At 36.6% G+C, this 19,399-nt stretch overlaps 1 protein-coding gene across 6 annotated transcripts in view; it reads right to left on the bottom strand.

Annotated features, from left to right (window-relative positions):
• Nucleotides 1–19,399, bottom strand: part of ERBIN (erbb2 interacting protein) — a 127,818-nt gene that overhangs the window by 95,752 nt on the left and 12,667 nt on the right. The window lies entirely within an intron of this gene.

Below are 19,399 nucleotides of genomic sequence, written 5' to 3' on the forward strand. Positions count from 1 at the left end.
ATTCCTTAATTCCACTGATGTCTGCTACCCTCTTTTTTTAAAAGCATGATTCCTTTCTTTTCAGGCTTTTCTTATTCTTACCACGGAACCAAAGGTTTTCTTGTCCTCTGATAGCCTAATGAGAAGCAGAAATATCAGGGCATTTCCAGGGTAGATGAAACTGTTTTATTTATAGAAAAAAAGAGTCCCAAGGAAGATATCCAGCCTGACTCACTCCTTTGTCAAGAAAACTTGGTCATGGTAGAAGAAAAATCTTCAGAATTCTCCTCCATCTCAATTTAGGAAAAATAACATTAATTTATGGAAGAAGAGGGACTAGTTATTTTTACCAAAAAAAAAGTCTTTTGTTCCACAATTAGAAATAATACTACAATGCAAACACCCCAATAGAATTGGTTTACTTAACTCTGAAAGGCTAACATTACATCATTCTATGATCAGAAAGAGTAAGCACAGGAAGAAAGAGGAAAGAACGCAGCTCAATATGGCTCATAATCAAACTCTGGGAAAATGAAATTGTGCAGAAAAAGAATACTGGAGGTCTTTGAGTTAATTTCCATTGTTTCTGACATTAGAGTGGTTTCTGTAATTTTCAATAGGTCAATAAAAGCTGTACAAAAAAGACACTTGGGGAAAAATGTATCAAAAACGTGTATTCACAATGTTTGTTGTGGTAGGTAAAGTAAATCTTGACCTTATTCTGAACCTAGAAATAGCTTTCTCATTACAGTCCTGACTGGATCTTCAACTCTTCCCTATAACACAGTCTTGTGGGTGGATTAACTTCCTTGTGTGTATTCCCTTATTTCTTTTTACTTCCCAGTATTCATCTCCACGCAAAACTAACACCAGATCTCCTTAGTTTCTGCTAATTACTGCTAATAACGACTTCTTTTCCTCCTTGAACTCATTAAGCATCGTCTGGCAAGCCCTGCTGGGAAATGAACAAAATAGTCAAATGAACAAAAGAGAATTCTACTTCTCTAAAGTATTCTAAAGGAATAATTGATTTTGACCATGTGCAGCAATATGCTATACCAAGTAGGTGCAATTCTCCTCCCATCTTAAAAAAAACTCTCCCTCAAGATACCTCTCCAGCTACCAACCTATGAGAGGGAGAAAGAGAGCATCCGGAATCCAGGGGCCGCTGGGGCGTCAATTAGGGGCTCAAACTCACAAACCATGAGATCATGACCTGAGCTAAAGTTAGACACCTAACTAACTGGGCTACCTAGGCGCCCCTTCGTCATTTGTCCTCAAACCCACACCAATCACAGTTTTGTCCCCATCACTTCAATGGAAACTATTCTTCCTAGTTCATCAATGGCCTACATATTGCCAAAATTCAATATAATTCTAAGTTCACATCTCACTTGACTCATTTCATTAGCAGCACCATTCCCCACTACTTTACATATTTTCTTAGTTTCCAAGATATCACATGCCCTAAATTTTGTTCCTACACTAGTTATGCCTCAGTCTCCTTTGCTAGTTGCTCCTCTTTCTGCCAATCACTTAACACATTGTAATGGCAGACAACACAGATCGTGCTCCTCTTCCCCATACCCATAGCCTTGAGGATCATCCATTTTCAAGTCTTGAAATTGTATCAACTCTTTAAATGCTAAGTACCTGAATGATACCTGTCCTAGTTTGGTTTCTCCCAAAAGCAAAGGCTTAGATAAGGACTTAAGTACAGGTAGTCTGTCCAGGTAATGACCTGAGGGAGCAGGAAGAGTAAAGCAGAGATGGAGGAAAAGCCAATATAAGGGATGGTATATTGTCAAAGTCATTCCAAAGGACGACAGGGATCCATTCTACTTAAACTTCTTGAGAAACACACAGGCAATCTCTCAGAATTGTCTGCCTATAGGATGAAAGACAAGTTGTTATCCAATTACTCCTGTTTCCCAATGATTAAGGGTTGCCTCTGTGGACATTAACTTTCACTGGCTACCAGCCCATACTTGCTTTCTGGTTCAGCTGGCCTCCCAAAGCAGAGAAATCACTGGGGCTTACTTTCACTGGGAAGGGCATCTGAAGGCAACTTTTATGGTACTGTTTCTTGCACCTACAGTTAAAACAAGAGGTGAGCCAAGAAGATGTGATGCTGGACACCAGAAGAGCCTAACACTGCAGATAGATCACCCACATCCACCCCAGACTTGCATATCCAACTCCCTGTTATAGGTCTCCATTTAGTGGAGGAAAATAAAGAAAAAAGCAAGAATTAATCATTTAGAAAAGAGTAAAAACGATGAACGAATCCAAGAGCTGGTTCTGTTCTTGGATTGCACACATTCAAGTGGATTTTTTTTTTTTTTTTACAAATACAGTAAAGGGCTATAAATGTATTTTCCTCTCTTCCTTATGATCTTTTTAAATTTAACTTATTTTTTAAATTTACATCCAAGTTAGACAGCATATAGTGCAACAATGATTTCCGGAGTAGATTCCTTAATGCCCCTTACCCATTTAGTCCATCTCCTCTCCCACAGCCCCTCCAGTAACCCTCAGTTTGTTCTCCATATTTAAGAGACTCTTTATGTTTTGTCCCCTTCCCTGTCTTTATATATTTTTCCTTCTCTTAGGTTCATCTGTTTTGTATCTTAAAGTACTCATGTGAGTGAAGTCATATTATATTTGTCTAATTTCACTTAGCATAATACCCTCTAGTTTGAACCACATACTTGCATATGGCAAGATTTCATTTTTTGATTGCCAAGTAATACTCCATTGTGTGTGTGTGTGTGTGTGTGTGTGTGTGTGTATGTGTATACACACACCATATCTTCTTTATCCATTCATCCATCGATGGACATTTGGGCTCTTTTCATACTTTGGCTATTGTTGATAGTGCTGCTATAAATATGGGGGTGCATGTGTCCTTTCGAAACAGCATACCTGTATCCCTTGGATAAATACCTAGTAGTGCAATTGCTGGGTCGTAAGGTAGTTCTATTTTTTATTTTTTGAGGAACCTCCATACTGTTTTCCAGAGTGGCTGCACCAGTTTGCATTCCCACCAGCAGTACAAAAGAGATCCTCTTTCTCTGCATCCTCACCAACATCTGTTGTTGCCTGAGTTGTTAACATTAGCTATTCTGACAGGTGTGAGGTGGTATCTTATTGTGGTTTTGATTTGTATTTCCCTGATGATGAGTGATGCTGAGCATTTTTTCTTGTGTCAGTTGGCCATCTGGATGTTGTCTTCGGAAAAGTGTCTGTTCATGTCTTTTGCCCATTTCTTCACTGGATTATTTGTTTTTCGGGTGTTGAGTTTGATAAGTTCTTTATAGATTTTGGATACTAACCCTTTATCTGATATGTCGTTTGCAAATATCTTCTCCCATTCTGTTGGTTGCCTTTTACTTTTGCTGATCGTTTCCTTCACTGTGCAGAAGCTTTTTATTTCGATGAGGTCCCTATTGGGACCTTCATTTTTGCTTTTGTTTCCCTTGCCTCCAGAGACATGTTGAATAAGAAGTTGCTGTGGCAGAGGTCAAAGAGGTTTCTGACCGCTTTCTTCTCAAGGATTTTGATGGCTTCCTGTCTTATATTTAGGTCTTTCATTCATTTTGAGTTTATTTTTGTGCATGGTGTAAGACAGTGGTCCAGGTTCATTCTTCTGCATATCGCTGTTCAGTTTTCCCAGCACCATATTCCATTGAATAGTTTTTCGTGCTTTGTCAAAGATTAGTTGGCCATACGTTTGTGGGTCCATTTCTGGGTTCTCTATTCTGTTCCATTGATCTGAGTGTCTGTTTTTGTGCCAGTACCATACTGTCTTCATGATTACAGCTTTGTAATACAGCTTGAAATCCGTCCTTATGGTTTTTTTTTAATGTTTATTTGTTGAGAGAGACAGAGAGAGAGAGCAAGCGCAAACAGGGGATGAGTAGAAACAGGGAGACAGAGGATCCAAAGCGGGTTCTGCACTAACAGCAGTAAGCCCAATGTGGGGTTCAAACTCACAAACCATGAGATCATAATCCGAGCCAAAGTCAGATGTTCAACTGACTGAGCCACCCAGACACCCCTCCCTCTTCCTTATAATTTTTTTTTAATTTTATTTTTTATTTTTTAAAATTTAAATCCAAATTAGTTAGCATATAGTACAACAATGATTTCAGGAGTAGATTCCTTAGTGCCACTTACCCATTTAGCCATCCTCCCTCCCACAACCCCTTTAGTAACCCTCAGTTTGTTCTCCATATTTGAGTCTCTTCTGTTTTGTCCCCTTCCCTGTTTTTATATTATTTTTGTTTCCCTTCCTTTATGTTCATCTATTTTGTCTCTTAAAGTCCTCATATGAGTGAAGTCATATGATTTTTGTCTTTCTCTGACTAATTTCACTTAGCATAATACCCTCCAGTTCCATCCATGTAGTTGCAAATGGAAAGATTTCATTCTTTTTGATTGCTGAGTAATACTCCATTGTATGTATGTGTGTGTATATATATATATATATATACACACACATACACACACACACACACACACACACACACACACACACACACATATATATATATATATATATATACCACATCTTCTTTAGCCATTCATCCATCGATGGACATTTAGGCTATTTGCATACTTTGGCTATTATTGATAGTGCTGCTATAAACACGGGGATGACTGTGTCCCTTTGAAACAGCACAACTGTATCCCTTGGATAAATGCCTAGTAGTGCAATTACTGGGTCTTTAGGTAGTTCTATTTTTAGTTTTTTGAGGAACCTCCATACTGTTTTCCAGAGTGGCTGCACCAGCTTGCATTCCTACCTTATGATTTTCTTAATAACATTTTCTGTTCTATAGCTTACTTCATTATAAGAACACGATATGTAATATATATATATACAAACCATTTGTTAATAGGGACTCAAAAGTTATACTTCAATTTTTGACTGTGTAGGAGTTAGCACTCCCAAACCCCATGTTGTTCAAGAGTCAGCTAGAACAGAATATAAACATTAAAAATAAGACAATTTCCCAGCAAGTCTAAAGATACAAAACACAGCAGTAGGAATAAGAATGGGAATATAATAGCACAAATAAAAATTATGTTTGTATTTTGGAATAAATGTTTATCATATATTGCAAAACAGTAAGTATTTTAAAAAATTAATTACTGGGGTGTCTGGCTGGATCAGTCAGTGGAGCGGGCAACTCTTGATCTCAGGCTTATGAGTTTGAGCCCCATGTTGGGTGTAGAGATTACTTTAAAATAACATAACATAACATAACATAACATAACATAACATAACATAAAATAAATAAATTAATTAACTATATAAATATATAGTGATGTCTTAAATTTTGCATGACTGTTTTTTTAAATTTTTTTTAACGTTTATTGATTTTTGAGAGACAGATAGTGTGAGCAGGGGAGGGGCAGATAGAGAGGGAGACACAGAATCTGAAGCAGGTTCCAGGCTCTGGGCAGTCAGCCCAAAGCCCAACACGGGGCTTGAACTCACAAACTGCAAGATCATGACTCGAGCCGAAGACACACGCTTAACTGACTGAGCCACCCAGGCACCCATAAATTTTGCATGACTTTTTACAAAAACATAAATCATAGGGGCACCTGGGTGGCTCAGTCGGTTGAGCAACGACTATTGGTTTCAGCTCAGGTCATGATCGTAGGGTCATGGGATTGAGCCCCATGTCAGGCTCTGTGCTAAGCTTGGAGCCTGCTTGGCATTCTCCCTCTCTCTCTCTCTCTCTCTCTGCCCCTCTCCCCTGCTTGCAGGTGCACTCTCTCTAAAACAAAATTTTATATATATATATAAAACACACACAAACATATACACATAAGTTATAAAACAGTCTCAGGAAATAGAAAATCATGGATGAAATTTAAGGGTTTATCAATATGACTCTAAAAGAACACCCAAGCACTTGCAAACTTACAAGGAATGGAATATGATCACAAGGCTCAGGACTCATCAGAAATCTAAAATAGTTCTCAGTTCATATTATAAATTCAACAGAATTTTGATACCAATACATATCAAAGTTAGCACACTGCATTAATATACCATTTATAAGCAAAAATACTTCAAAAAATCCTAATTCAGCAGTAATACTAAACATGACTAAGGAAAATTAATTCTAAGAATGCCAAGAGAAAAAAAAAAATCTATTAACGGTAACAACACACAAACAGATGAACGGGGGGAAAATGGATCTTCTTCTTGACAATGCCAAAAGGGAATCCAATAAAAGACAACATTCACTCTTGACAAAAATCTTAGTAAACTAGAAACAGGATATTTCCTTAATAAAAAAACAAACATCTGAGTCATGTTCATGAAAATACATACTAGAAACATTACTGTTAAAATTTAAAAGAACATCAACACTATCAAGTAAGTGAAAAAGACAGCCTACACAAAATGAGGGAAAATATTTGTAATCACATATCTGATAAGGGACTTGTATCCAGAATACATAAAGAACTCTTACAACAAAAAAAAGACAACAAAACTTAAAAGGGCAAAGGATTTGAATAGTCATTTCTTCAAAGATTTACTGATGGTCAATAAGCAAATGAAATGAGGCTCAACGTTATCAGTCATTAAAGAAACACAAATCAAAACCACAATGAAATAAATTTTTACATCTACTAAGGATGGCTATAATCAAAAAGACAGGAAATAACAAGTGACAGGGAAGATGTGGAGAAATTGGAACCCTCATACATCACAGATGGAAATGTAAATTGGTACTGTCACTTTGGAAAAAAAGTTTGGCAGTTCCTCCAAAAAGTTAAACATAGTTACCATATGACCCATCAATTCAATTCACAGGCATATAACCAAGAGAAGTGAAAACATGCACTGGCAGAAAAACCTATAAAGTTCATTGCAGCATTATCCATAGTGGCCAATAAATGGAAACAATTGAATACTCATCAACTCATGAATGGATAAACAAAATGTTGTCTATCCACACAATGGAGTATTATTCAGCTTTCAAAAGAGATTAACTACTGATAAAGATAGAACATGGATGAACTTTGGAAACATTATGCTATAGTAAAAAATCCAAACACAAAAGGCCACATATAGTATGATTCCATTTTTATGAAACGTCCTGAACAGACAAATTCATACAAACAGAAAGATTAATGGTTGCCAGGGTCTAGGGCTAGCAGGCAACAAGAACAATTACCAATGGGTACAGGGTTTTTTAGGGTGATGAGATGTTTTGGAATTAGATAGTGATGATGGTTACAGAGCCTTATAAATATATGAAGAATGTAATAATATATTATATTATAATAATATATACTAAGAACTACTGAATTACACTTTAAGCAGGTGAATTTTACTGTATGACTTATAATTCAATAGAAAAATATCTTATAAAAAAATACGACACCAGTTAATGCCATTATTACATACTAATGCAACAGATTCCAAACTGATTTCAGTAGCACCTGACTTTTTCCTTAAGATTATTTACCACCTCCCTTCTCCTTTTAAAAATTTAAGAAAAATTACTTACACCCAAAATTCCATAATCTAATCCCAACTTAGCTTTGTATAATTTTACTATCGAATTAAATCCTTTGCTCAGATAGATCTTTGACCTTACCACAGACTCCTCATTCCACCTGCCACTTCAACATACTAATTACTTCTTTGGTTCTCTATGTGGTATTTTAAATGAAAAGGTCTATAAATAAAATTTGTTTTTATGCAGTGTGTACACTGCCCTAGAAACTAAACTAAACCTGTTGAAAAACATGACCTTATTTGAGAATCCTGATCATGAATGCCACAATGCTTGAAATTCCACCCTTAGTTATACATTCTGGACCCTCTAAAACCAACTTCTATTAAAATGCAAATTCAAATGATGAAGACAAGGCCCTAACTTCCTAAGGGGAATTTCCTCATATTTTTTCCTGGGTTCAAGGCAAGAAACCACAAGCAAAGAACAGCAAAAAGTAACAATCAGCAAAACAAAAACAAGAGGCCAATTTAGACCCCCATTTTTCTGTAAAGCTGTGTTTGCTTTGGGGTTAACTTAGTTTGGGTAGGATTATAAACATCACAAACCTTTCAACGACAGAAAACCAGATCACTCTCAACACTTGTTACAGAAAATTTTTACAGCTTAATTATTAACTATTAACACTTTTCAGTAAAACTTAAAAATACCACCACTTGACAAAATTGTTAGGATTCAGATTAATATTGTGGTTGTAAGATCTGCAACTCTATTAAATCATCCCAAACATGCCTTAGGGCTAAAGGCTCATCTATTACTTTAAAATTTTTATTTATTTAAGTAATCACTACACCCAACATGGGGACTGAACTCACAACCCTGAGGTCAAGAGTCCTATGCTCTTCCTACTGAGCCAGCCAGGCACCCCTAAAGATTTACCTATTTTTTTTTTAAGTAAAATAGCATCATACCTATAGAAAAGAATAAAAGGAAAATTTTACACTCTATTACTCAAACACTGCTTTTTCTTCTTTTTTTAACCACATCATTTAGTTCCCTATTTACTGAATGCCTTACTACAAAGGTATTGTGAGCATAATATGTAGTTTTCCAACCACAAAGGGCTTAGAAACATAATAGGGGATACAAGACAAATTCAATTTAGAAAGTAAGACTAGGGTGCCTGGGTGGCTCCATCAGTTAAGCATCTGACTCTCGATTTTGGCTCAGGTCATAATCTCACGGTTTTTAAGTTCAAAGTTGCATCAGGCTCTGCTCTGACAATGCAGACCCTGCTTGGGATTCTCCAACTTCCTCTCTCTCTCTGCCCCTCCCCAGCGCTCGCGCGCACACACGTGCGCGCTCTCTCTCGCTCCCTCTCAAAATAAATAAACATTAAAAAAAAAAAAAACACACACACTAAAGGGCATTAAGAATTTGCTAGAAAGCAAAAAATAAACATTTTATTAAGATGATGTCTGGATGCCCGAAAACTATTTCCTTTGTTGTTATTTTGTAGGAGAATGATGTTTAGGCTTTGAAGGAATCCCAAAGGTTAGCAAGTAATCACTATTGTAGAGAATGTACAATTTACAACATTATCTTGTTGTATTGCCAACTTTTATAAACTATTCCATTTAACCAAAGTGAAACTGAAAATTTCTAACTACTGTTATTTCTAAGGTTATGAGAAATATCTATGTTTACAAGTCAGAATTTAAATTAAAGTTTGGGGATTAAGTCCCACTACTTGATGATAGAAAATAACAAGAAAAATGGGCATTTAGTGATAGCTATTCAGTGCCAGGTATTCTGTTAAATGCTTATATGTGTAATCTCATTTATTTCTCAGAATAATCCTGTAAAGGAGGTTCTAATTTTATCCCCATTTCTCAGATGAGGAACCGATGTTGCTTAATTAGGTTGTATTAAGAACGTGGTCATAAACAGTCCTTGAGCTCAGCCCTGCTGGCTCCATAGTCCCATGTCTTTACTCACTGTACACACTCTGTGTAGAAATTTACCGCATATACTTATGTCCTCCTGGACTTATCTAATTTATAATGTGTGGAAAACAGCCTTGATTTTTCAAACATTACTTCTGAAAGTTCTGTTAAGTAACAATTTTTTTAAGTTTATTAATTTTGAGAGAGTGTGCAAGCAGGGAGGGGGGCAGAAACAAAGAGGGAGAGAGAATCCCAAGCAAGCTCCATCTACACTGTCAGCACAGAGCCTGACATGGGCTTGATCTCATGAACTGTGAGGTCATGACCTCAGGCAAAATCAAGAGTCAGATGGTAGGGGCACCTGGGTGGTTCAGTCAGTTAAGTGTGTGACTTAGGCTCAGGTCACGATCTCATAGTTTGTGGGTTCGAGCCTCACATCAGGATCCCTGCTGATAGCTTGGAGCCTGGAACCTGCTTCAGATTCTGTGTCTCCCTCTCTCTCTGCCCCGCCACTGCTCAAGGTCTGTCTGTCTGTCTCTGTCTCTCTCTCTCTCTCTCTCTCTCTCAGAAATAAACATTAAAAAAATTAAAAAAAAAAAAAAATAGCCGGATGCTTAACTGACTGAGGCACCCAGGTTCCCCAAATAATAAATTTCTTTAAAATTCTCTGTGGAAAAGGAAGCAAAAAAATATTATTGCTAGAGCAGTTAAGAAGTGCCAGTGTTTTATGCCCAGTTCATTCACATACAATGAACTCTGAGACCCCTCCAAATTAGATATTTCATATGCTCAGTAGGTAAAGCATGAGACTCTTGATATCAGAGTCATGAGTTCAAGCCCCATGCTGGATGGAGAGATTACTTAAAAAAGACTCCAAGTAAAAGAGTATTACATGACATCAATGATTCAGTCATTGAAAGGACAATGAAGGTCCACAAATGCCAAGGACTGACATGATAATAAATTACACTTTTAATGTTCCTGTTGAAAAAACACCTATATGCATATGGACTTGGGAGTCTTCTTTAATAAAATATCATGCATGTCCTATGGGTAGAAACCATTCTAAAATTTCAATTCAAATATCCTGTTTATGTCAAAATAGATGATAGGAAAAAATGACATCGCTGACACCTTTAGAATAACTTATCAATTCATAATGACTCTTTCTCTGAGAAAAAGCAAACACAAATCCATAAAATATCTTTGTGCAATTTTAAAAATACAGCCCTAAAAACAAGTGAATGGAGCAAACACAGTCTTTCCAACAAATGGTGCCAGAACAACTGGAAACCAAAAGCAAAAAAATGAATCTAGACATAGACCTTGTATCATCCATCACAAAAATTATCTCAAAATGAATCATAGGCCTAGGGGTGCCTGGGTGGCTCAGTTGGTTAAGTGTCCAATTTCGGCTCAGGTCATGATCTCATGATTTGTGAGTTCAAGCCCCGTGTCAGGCTCTGTGCTGACAGCATGGAGCCTAGACCCTGCTTCAAATTCTCTACTCTCCCTCTCTCTACCCCTCCTCCATTCATGCTCTGTCTATCTGTGTCTCAAAAATAAATAAAAACATTAAAAAAAAAAAGAATCATAGGCCTAGGGGCGCCTGGGTGGCTCAGTCAGTGAAGCGTCCAACTTCGGCTCTGGTCACAATCTTGCAGTTTGTGAGTTCAAGCCCTGCGTCGGGCTCTGTGCTGACAGCCTGCAGCCTGCTTTGGATTCTGTGTCTCCCTCTCTCTCTGCCCCTCCCCCATTTGTGCTCTCTCTCTATCAAAAATAAATAAATGTAAAAAAATTTTTTAAAAAAGAATCATAGGCCTAAATGTAAAACACAAACAATAAAATTCCTAGAAGATAAGGCAGCACAAAACTTAAAGGACTCTGTTTATGGTAAGGATTTTTTAGATGTAATACCAAAAGCAAGATTCATGAGGGGCGCCTGGGTGGCTCAGAGAGTTAAACATCCAACTCTGGATCTCGGCTCAGGTCATGATCTCACGGTTCATGAGTTCAAGCTCAGTGTCAGGCTTTGCACTGATGTGTGAACCCTTTGTCTCTCCCTCTCTCTGACCTCCCCCTGCTCTCTCACTCTCACACTCTCTCTCAAAATAAATAAAAAAAGAAAAAGCAAGATTCATGAAAGAAATAATTGATAAGTAAGACTTCATGAAAATCATAAACTTCTACTCTGCAAAAGACCATGTCCACAGAATGAGAAGATTTGCAAAGACACATCTAATAAAGAACTGTTACCCAACATACACAAAGAACTCTGAAAACTCAACAATAAGAAAACCAATCCAATTTAAAAATAGGTCAAAGATCTTAATACTTACCTCACTAAAGAAGAAATACAGATGGCCAATAAGCATAAGAAAAGGTGCTCCATGTCATAAGTTATCAGGGTAACACAAATTAAAACAATGACATACCACTGCAAACTATTAGAGTGGCCAAAATCCGGAAGGCTGACAACACCAAAAGCTACCAAGGATGTGAAACTCATTCGGTGCTGGTGGGAACGCAAAACTGTACAGACACTTTGGCAGACAGTTTGGAGGTTTTTTTACAAAACTAAACATACTCTTACACATGATCCAGCAGTTGTGCTCCTTGGTATTTGCCCAAAGGAGGTGAAAACAGGACCACAGAAAAACCTGCACACAGATGTCTATAGCAGCATTATTCCTAACGGTCATTACTTGGAAGCGACGAAGACCTACTTCAATAGGTAAATGGATAAATAAACTGGTGCATTCAGTAAACGGATTATTCTGAGTTAAGAAGAAATGCTATCAAGCCATGAAAAGTCATGGAAGAATTGTAAATGCATATTGCAAAGTAAAAGAAGTCATTCTGAAAAGCCTATATATACATATATACAAAAGTACAACTATATGATATACTGAAAAAAGCAAAACTTTTGAGCTTTCCAGGGGTTGAAGGTGGGAGGTGGCTGATGAGACAGAAATAGAGAGGATTTTTAGGGCAATGGAACTGTCCAGTCTGATACTCTAATGATGGGCATGTCATCATACATTTGTTCAAATTCACAGAATGTAAGACACCTAGAATGAACCCTAAAATAAACCATCAACTTTGGGTGATAATTGTATGTCACTGTAGGTTCATCAACTGTAATTAACGTAACTACTCTGGTGGCGAATGCTGGTAATGGGAGACACTGTGCATGTATGGGGACAAGGGGTATATGGGAAAATCTCTGTATCCTTATGCTCCATTTTACTGTGAACCTAAAATTCGTCTGGAAAATCAAGTCTATTTTAAAAAAGGACAGCTAGTCCTGATACTTCTTATGGAAAAAGGAATGGCTATACTTTAACTGGAAAAATTACAATTTCTGTCAGTGACATTCATATTACAACATGCAATCATTCAGTGTTAAATAATACCTCACTCTATGGGGTACCTGGGTTGCTCAGTTGGTTAAGCATCCAATTCTTGATAACTGGCTCAGGTCATGATCTTGCGGTCCTCAGATGGAGCCCCTGAACTGTCAGCACAGAGCCTGATGTGGGGCCCTGAATTCACGAACCACGAGATCAAGACCTAAACCACAGTCGGACGCTTAACCAACTGAGCCACCCAGGCGCCTCTAACAGTTTTTCTCTTTTTCTTTTTTTCTTTCTTTCTCTCTCTTTTTTTTCTTTCTACTTATTCATTTTTTACATTTTTTCAATGTTTTATTTGTTTTTGAGAGACAGAGTGCAAGTGGGGGAGGGGCAGAGAGAGGAAGACACACAGCTGTCAGCACAGAGCCCAAAGCGGGGCTCAAACCCACAAACTGTGAGGTTATGACCTGAGCTGAAGTCAGACGCCTAACCGACTGAGCCACCCAGGCGCCCCAAGTTTTTCTTTTCAAAGCCAACTCAGTCAAGCAAATTGGCACACCATGCAGCTCAAAATCTGACATTTCCTGGGACTATGAGCATTTTTTAATAGCAAACATGTGACTGGTTATACTAATGGAAAAACTGAAAACCTCTTAAGCTAAAATCATCTGTATCATATTCTTTGGTGTTTTAGTGGTCTCAGTAAAGCATCTACATTACGTGCCAGGAGCAGATTTAAACGTGCCTCCTTTATAATGGCCAAGAACACTTTGTAGAGAAGGAATAGCCTTCTTTCAGACATAAATACTTCTCAACTTTCATAATATGAAAATAAACATACCACTTCCTCAAGTGATTTCCAGTGCACCAATAAGTGAAATTGAATTGATATGCTATTCCTTCATTAGAAAACAAAATCCTGAAATAATCTGCTATCCAGCTAGCAAAAGTCCAAATTAGAACAATGATAAGTGGAGGGGTATCCATGTTTATTTTACCCTTAGATTAAGTTAAAGTAGAAAAAAAAATTATTTTGAATTACATCAGCCTATCCTTATATATAAGCCATCTTCACTGAGCTTTTTATATGTTATACCCTTCTCTTTATTAAAAAAATTATTTAAAAAAATTAATGAACTATATCAGGGGCGACTGGGTAACTCAGTTGATTTGAGCGTCTGACTTTGGCTCAGGTCATTATCTCATGGTTCATGAGTTCGAGCCCCATGTCAGGGCCACTGCTGTCAGTACAGAGCCCTCTTCAGAACTTCTGTGCACCTCTCTGCCCCTCTCTTCCTTGCGCATGAGCAGGTTCTCTTGCACTCTCAAAAATAAACTTTTAAAAATTAAAAAAAATAAAATAAAATAAATCATTATGAAAAAGAGCCTGAGAGCCATAGAATATGAGCTACTTAACTGTCACCAACAATATTGCCCATTTGTTACTCAACAGCTCTTACATAAGGGAATTCAGATTTCAGAAATCATTTAGAATTGCCAGGAAAATCTTTTGTCTCCTCTGGAGAACTTGTGATACATTTCTTTATTTAGGGTAATGAGAACCTTGGCTCCCAGGAAGCACAGCCACATCTGGTCTATCAGACTAATCATACTATATTACTTTAAAACTATTAATTTCCTTATTTCTTTCCATGGTTTCCATGATCTTCTAAAAATTATAACATTCACATCGTATTAAAAGTTACCTCAAATCTTATATTTAAGAAGGACTATTAAACATAACAGTCAAATTGAACACACAAGGGGGTACCTGAGTGGTTCAGTTGGTTAAGCGTCCAATTTCGGCTAGGGCCATGATCTCATGGTTCGTGGGTTTGAACCCCACATAGGGCTCTGTGCTGACAGTTTGGAGCTTGGAACCTGCTTCAGATTCTGTGTCTCCCTCTCTCTCTGTCCTTCCCCTGACCATACTGTCTCTCTCTCTCTCTCAAAAATAAATTAAAAAAAAAAAAAAAAAAAAAGGAAAAACCATTAAAAAGACTGACCTTGTATTTGTTAGCTGAAAAGATCTCCAATTGGGGCGTCTGGCTGGCTCAGTCAGTAAATTATGCGTCTTCTAATTTTGGGGTTGAGATCGAGCCCCACATTGGGTAAAAAGATTACTTAAAATAAAACAATCACCGATCAAACAAAAAATGCTAGAAAGTTACATAGCAAACTAAATGCTTAAGTAAAGACACTGAAAAGAACAATGGATCCTGGCCAAAAAATCCCTATGTACCTCAGTTTCTTTATTTATCAAAATAAAGGTAGGGCTATTTACAGACTAGGAATATAATTAAGGAAGACAATATATTTATTTGTTCCTTGTCTTCTCCCCTGAGCCTAGGACAGTTCTTAGCACAAGTTAGGTGCTTAAATGTTGTTTTAGATGCCATATGGTCCTCCAAATATCTGTCTCAAGTCCCTGCTCTGACATGGGAAGTAGACTTGACAGGTGAGACACTGTAGTACAGGAAGAAACTGTGCTCTGTAAATGGGTACAGTGAAACCTCTTTACTTCATACATAGTTCAAAGAATTAAACACTACTCTGAAGAAAGTGCCCAATAATACTATGTATCCGATGCATGGCAGAAAATAGTAGTTTAAAAAGTGGAGAAAAAATAAACTAGCATTTGTCTTGTCTTTTTAAAGTAAATACCATTCTCAGTATGATAACTACATATAAATTAATAGACACCAAGAATATATTCATTGTGTGTTAAATACCATGCTATGAAAAAAATGGATGGGAATGTCAAATATATAAAATTTCATCAAACATAAAACAAAATTGCTTGTAATAAAAAGAGCACAAAGTTAGGAACAGTTTTTGTTTCTTTTAAACAAAAAGCATATCATCTCATGCACAAATACACAAGCTCAAGAAAAGACTAGAAATAAACACAACAAAATATTAATAGTGATTATCCCACAGAGGTAGAAATGCATGTGATTTTTATTTACTATTTTGCACCTTTCCTTCAGTTACATACTGGATTATCAAAAACCTTTCCATGGATCTCCTTGGCTCAAATATAGATGTTTACTTATTTTTTGTAAACTGAGTTGTATTCCAGTTATTTCTAAATTTAAAAATGATCATCTATAACAAACTGGCATCTGCCAAAGATAGGGAAAAAAGGGTGTATTAGTTCAAGGTTTCATCATTTATGTGAATTCATAGCTTGGTTTTCTATGATATCTATTAAAAATATTTGGAAACTATTGCTATTCTAGCTTCCAGTTACAAGTATGGTTCTTTTTTTTTTTTTTTTTAAAGTAGGCTCCATGCCCAGTGCAGAACCCAATATGGGTCTTAAACTCATGACCCTGACATCATGACCTGAGATGAGATCAAGAGTCAGACACTTAACTGACTAAGCCACCCAGGTACCCCTAGAAGTATAGTTCTGAGGAGAAAAAAAAAAAAAAACAACAAAAAACTATAGTTCTGGGGATCTAATGCACAGCATTGTGACTGATTATAGTTAACAACACTATGTTATAAAATTGAAAGTTGCTAAGAGAAAAAGTAATTATGTACTTAGATGTGATGAAGGTGTTAGCTAACAGGGGAGGCAATCATACTGCAATATATATTTATTAGATCAACACACTGTATACCATACACTTACACAAGGTTTTATGTCAGTAATTCAATAAAGCTGGGGAAGAATGAAAATTAAAAGGCAAAAAACAAACATGTGGCACAAAACAAAGTGCTATTCTACAGAAAATGTATACTTCAGAAAATTCCTAAGAAAGTATTTGTGTAAAGGAAAAACCAATATAATCAGGAAATCTGGATTTATTTTTCTAACCTCATTTATATCACTAACAAACTAAATGACCTCTAGGATTTCACTTCCCCATCTGGGTCAATAGTTTCCTCTTCTGTTAAGTTAAAAAAAAAAAAAAAACAAAAACAAAAAACAAACGTAGGGGCACCTGGGTGGCTCACTCGGTTGAGTGGTTGAGTGTATTACTTTGGCTCAGGTCATAACCTCACAGGTCTTGGGTTCAAGCCCCACATCCGGCTCTGTGATGACAGCTCAGAGCCTGGAGCCTGCTTCCGATTCTGTGTCCCCCTCTCTCTCTGCCCCTCCTCGGCCCACAATCTTGTTTCTCTCCCTCTCTCAAAAATAAACATTAAAAAAAAAAAAGTAGGATAGTTATGGAAACTAGACTGTTTTCTAAATTTGTCACTTTCAGTGACAAAAGCCATTGAATATAAGAAAAATATCAGCATTCTGGGGAACATATCTTTCATTCACACCAAATTATCTATTAATTATATTACAAGGAAGGATAAGGTGCAGGCCAGTGAAACATGTAAAGTGACAACAACATTTAGTGTGTATAAACTACTCTAAGTAGAGAATTTACTATTATAATCAAAAGACCAAAATAACTGTCATTTAATGATATACATAATTACTACTGAGCATCAAACTAAGTACTAAGAGTTCAAGGAAAATGTTTGGTATTATTTTTTTCAGAGACAAATCAAAAAGCAGTTAAGAAACAAGAAGATTGGGGACACCTGGATGGCTCAGTTGGTTGAGTGTCTGACTCTTGATTTCTGCTCAGGTCATGATCCCAGGGTTGTGGGATCCACATTGAGCACGAAGCCTGCTTATGATATCCTCCCCCCTTCCTCCCTTCTTCTTGCTGCCCCACCTCTATCCTTCTTTCCATGCTCTTTCTCCTCTCTAAAAAAAAAAAAAAAAAAAGGAAAAGAATTAAAATTCACTTCTAAACCTCTTAAAAAACACAAAAGAAGGTTCAAGAAGCCATTCTAGTATTAATAAAAATACATTCAAGAGGCAATTAAGGGGCCGAATAGTAGTAGAAGGCACCAACTTCTACTTAAATCAACCCAAGGATTTTTACTTCTCTAACCAATCACACTCAGTTTAGCAGATTATGTTTTTCTCCCTCCCAATCCCACAGCCAAAAAATGTTAATAAAACAAATACAGTATGATTAAATACAAGCTCCTGTTCAGCAATAAAAATTCCCTATCCCATTACTGAAGATTAAATGTTACCCTAATGTTGGAGGATGGTCTCAAACAATGGAAGGAAACTGAGGGAAGAATTGTGTAGTTAACAGAGAACAAACTGATAGTCACCAGAAGGAAGGTGGGTGGGGAGATGGGTGAAAGAGGTGACAGGGATTAAGGAGTGCACTTCTGTGATGACCCCAGGGTGATGTATAGAAATGCTGACTCACCCATTGTACACCTGAAACTAATACTACACTGTATGTTAACTAGAATTTAAATAAAAACTTTTTTTAAAAAGGAATTTTGTAGTTAAATAGATGGCTATTAATTACTTGTTAGTATACACATTAAATAACAAAAATATGAGAATATACAATTTAAGTAATATATTTATAATTACATTAAAAATAAAAAGTACTGGGGCGCCTGGGTGGCTTGGTGGGTTAAGCGTCCGACTTCGGCTCAGGTCATGATCTCACGGTCTGTGAGTTCGAGCCCCGCGTCGGGCTCTGTGCTGACCGCTCAGAGCCTGGAGCCTGTTTCAGATTCTGTGTCTCCCTCTCTCTCTGCCCCTCCCCTGTTCATGCTCTGTCTCTCTCTGTCTCAAAAATAAATAAATGTTTAAAAAAATAAAAAATAAAAAAAAAAATAAAAAGTACTATTACTATTACACCTATAATTATATACCTGGAAGATCCAAGTACATCAACTAAAAATCTATTAGCAATTTCTTTTAAAGTCTTCAGGATAATACAGTAGGTAATAACATATGAAAAAAAAAATCAATCTCCTTCATTTAGATATCCAGATAAGAATACAATTGATAAAACAGCTCCATTCATAACAGCAACAGCTCTCACTCTTCCTTAAGTTTATGAAAATAAACACAGCAAAAATATACACCTTCTTTAATAATTACAAGAAATACATATTACTAATAAAAAAAACATGGATGGAACAAGAAAGAAAATCATAATCGCCAGTGAAGAGCATAAACTATTAAATAAATGGAAAATTTACACGTTCCTATAAAGAGATATGCTACTTCTGAGGTATCAATTCCAGGAAAACCTCGGATCGCGAGTAACTTGCTCTGTGAGTATTCCGCAAGGCGTACCAAAGACGAGCAGGCTAAAATCAAATTTTAACTTGATAAATGAGTGATGTCTTGTAATATGAGTAATGTCACTTGATCACAACTGAGCCAATGATTTTTGACATTTGCTTTGACATACAAGTGCTCTGGATTACAGCCATGTTTCCAGAACGAATTATGCTCGCAAAACAAGTTACTGTACTTCCTAAATTAATCTATGAATTTAAAGTACTTTCAATCAACACACCAACAAGTATTTAGAAATTAGTAAAAAAGATTCAAGTGCACCTGGAAAATTCATTTTAAAGTACTGTGATAAAACACCTTCAGGTATCAAGCATACTAAAATGAAGAAAAAAAATCAAGACAACAGTGTATTATAACAAAAAAGACAACAAAAAGAAAATCTTGACATAAGTATATGTGGAAATTTACTATTGATAAAGATAGAACTTTAGTTAAAAAGATGATTTACCCAACAAATGGTGATATAACTAGATAAAAACATGGTTAAGAATA

Source organism: Panthera pardus, unplaced genomic scaffold (genome assembly GCF_024362965.1).
Source record: "Panthera pardus isolate Hobbes unplaced genomic scaffold, ASM2436296v1 HiC_scaffold_2, whole genome shotgun sequence".
In the NCBI taxonomy this organism is placed as follows: domain Eukaryota; kingdom Metazoa; phylum Chordata; class Mammalia; order Carnivora; family Felidae; genus Panthera; species Panthera pardus.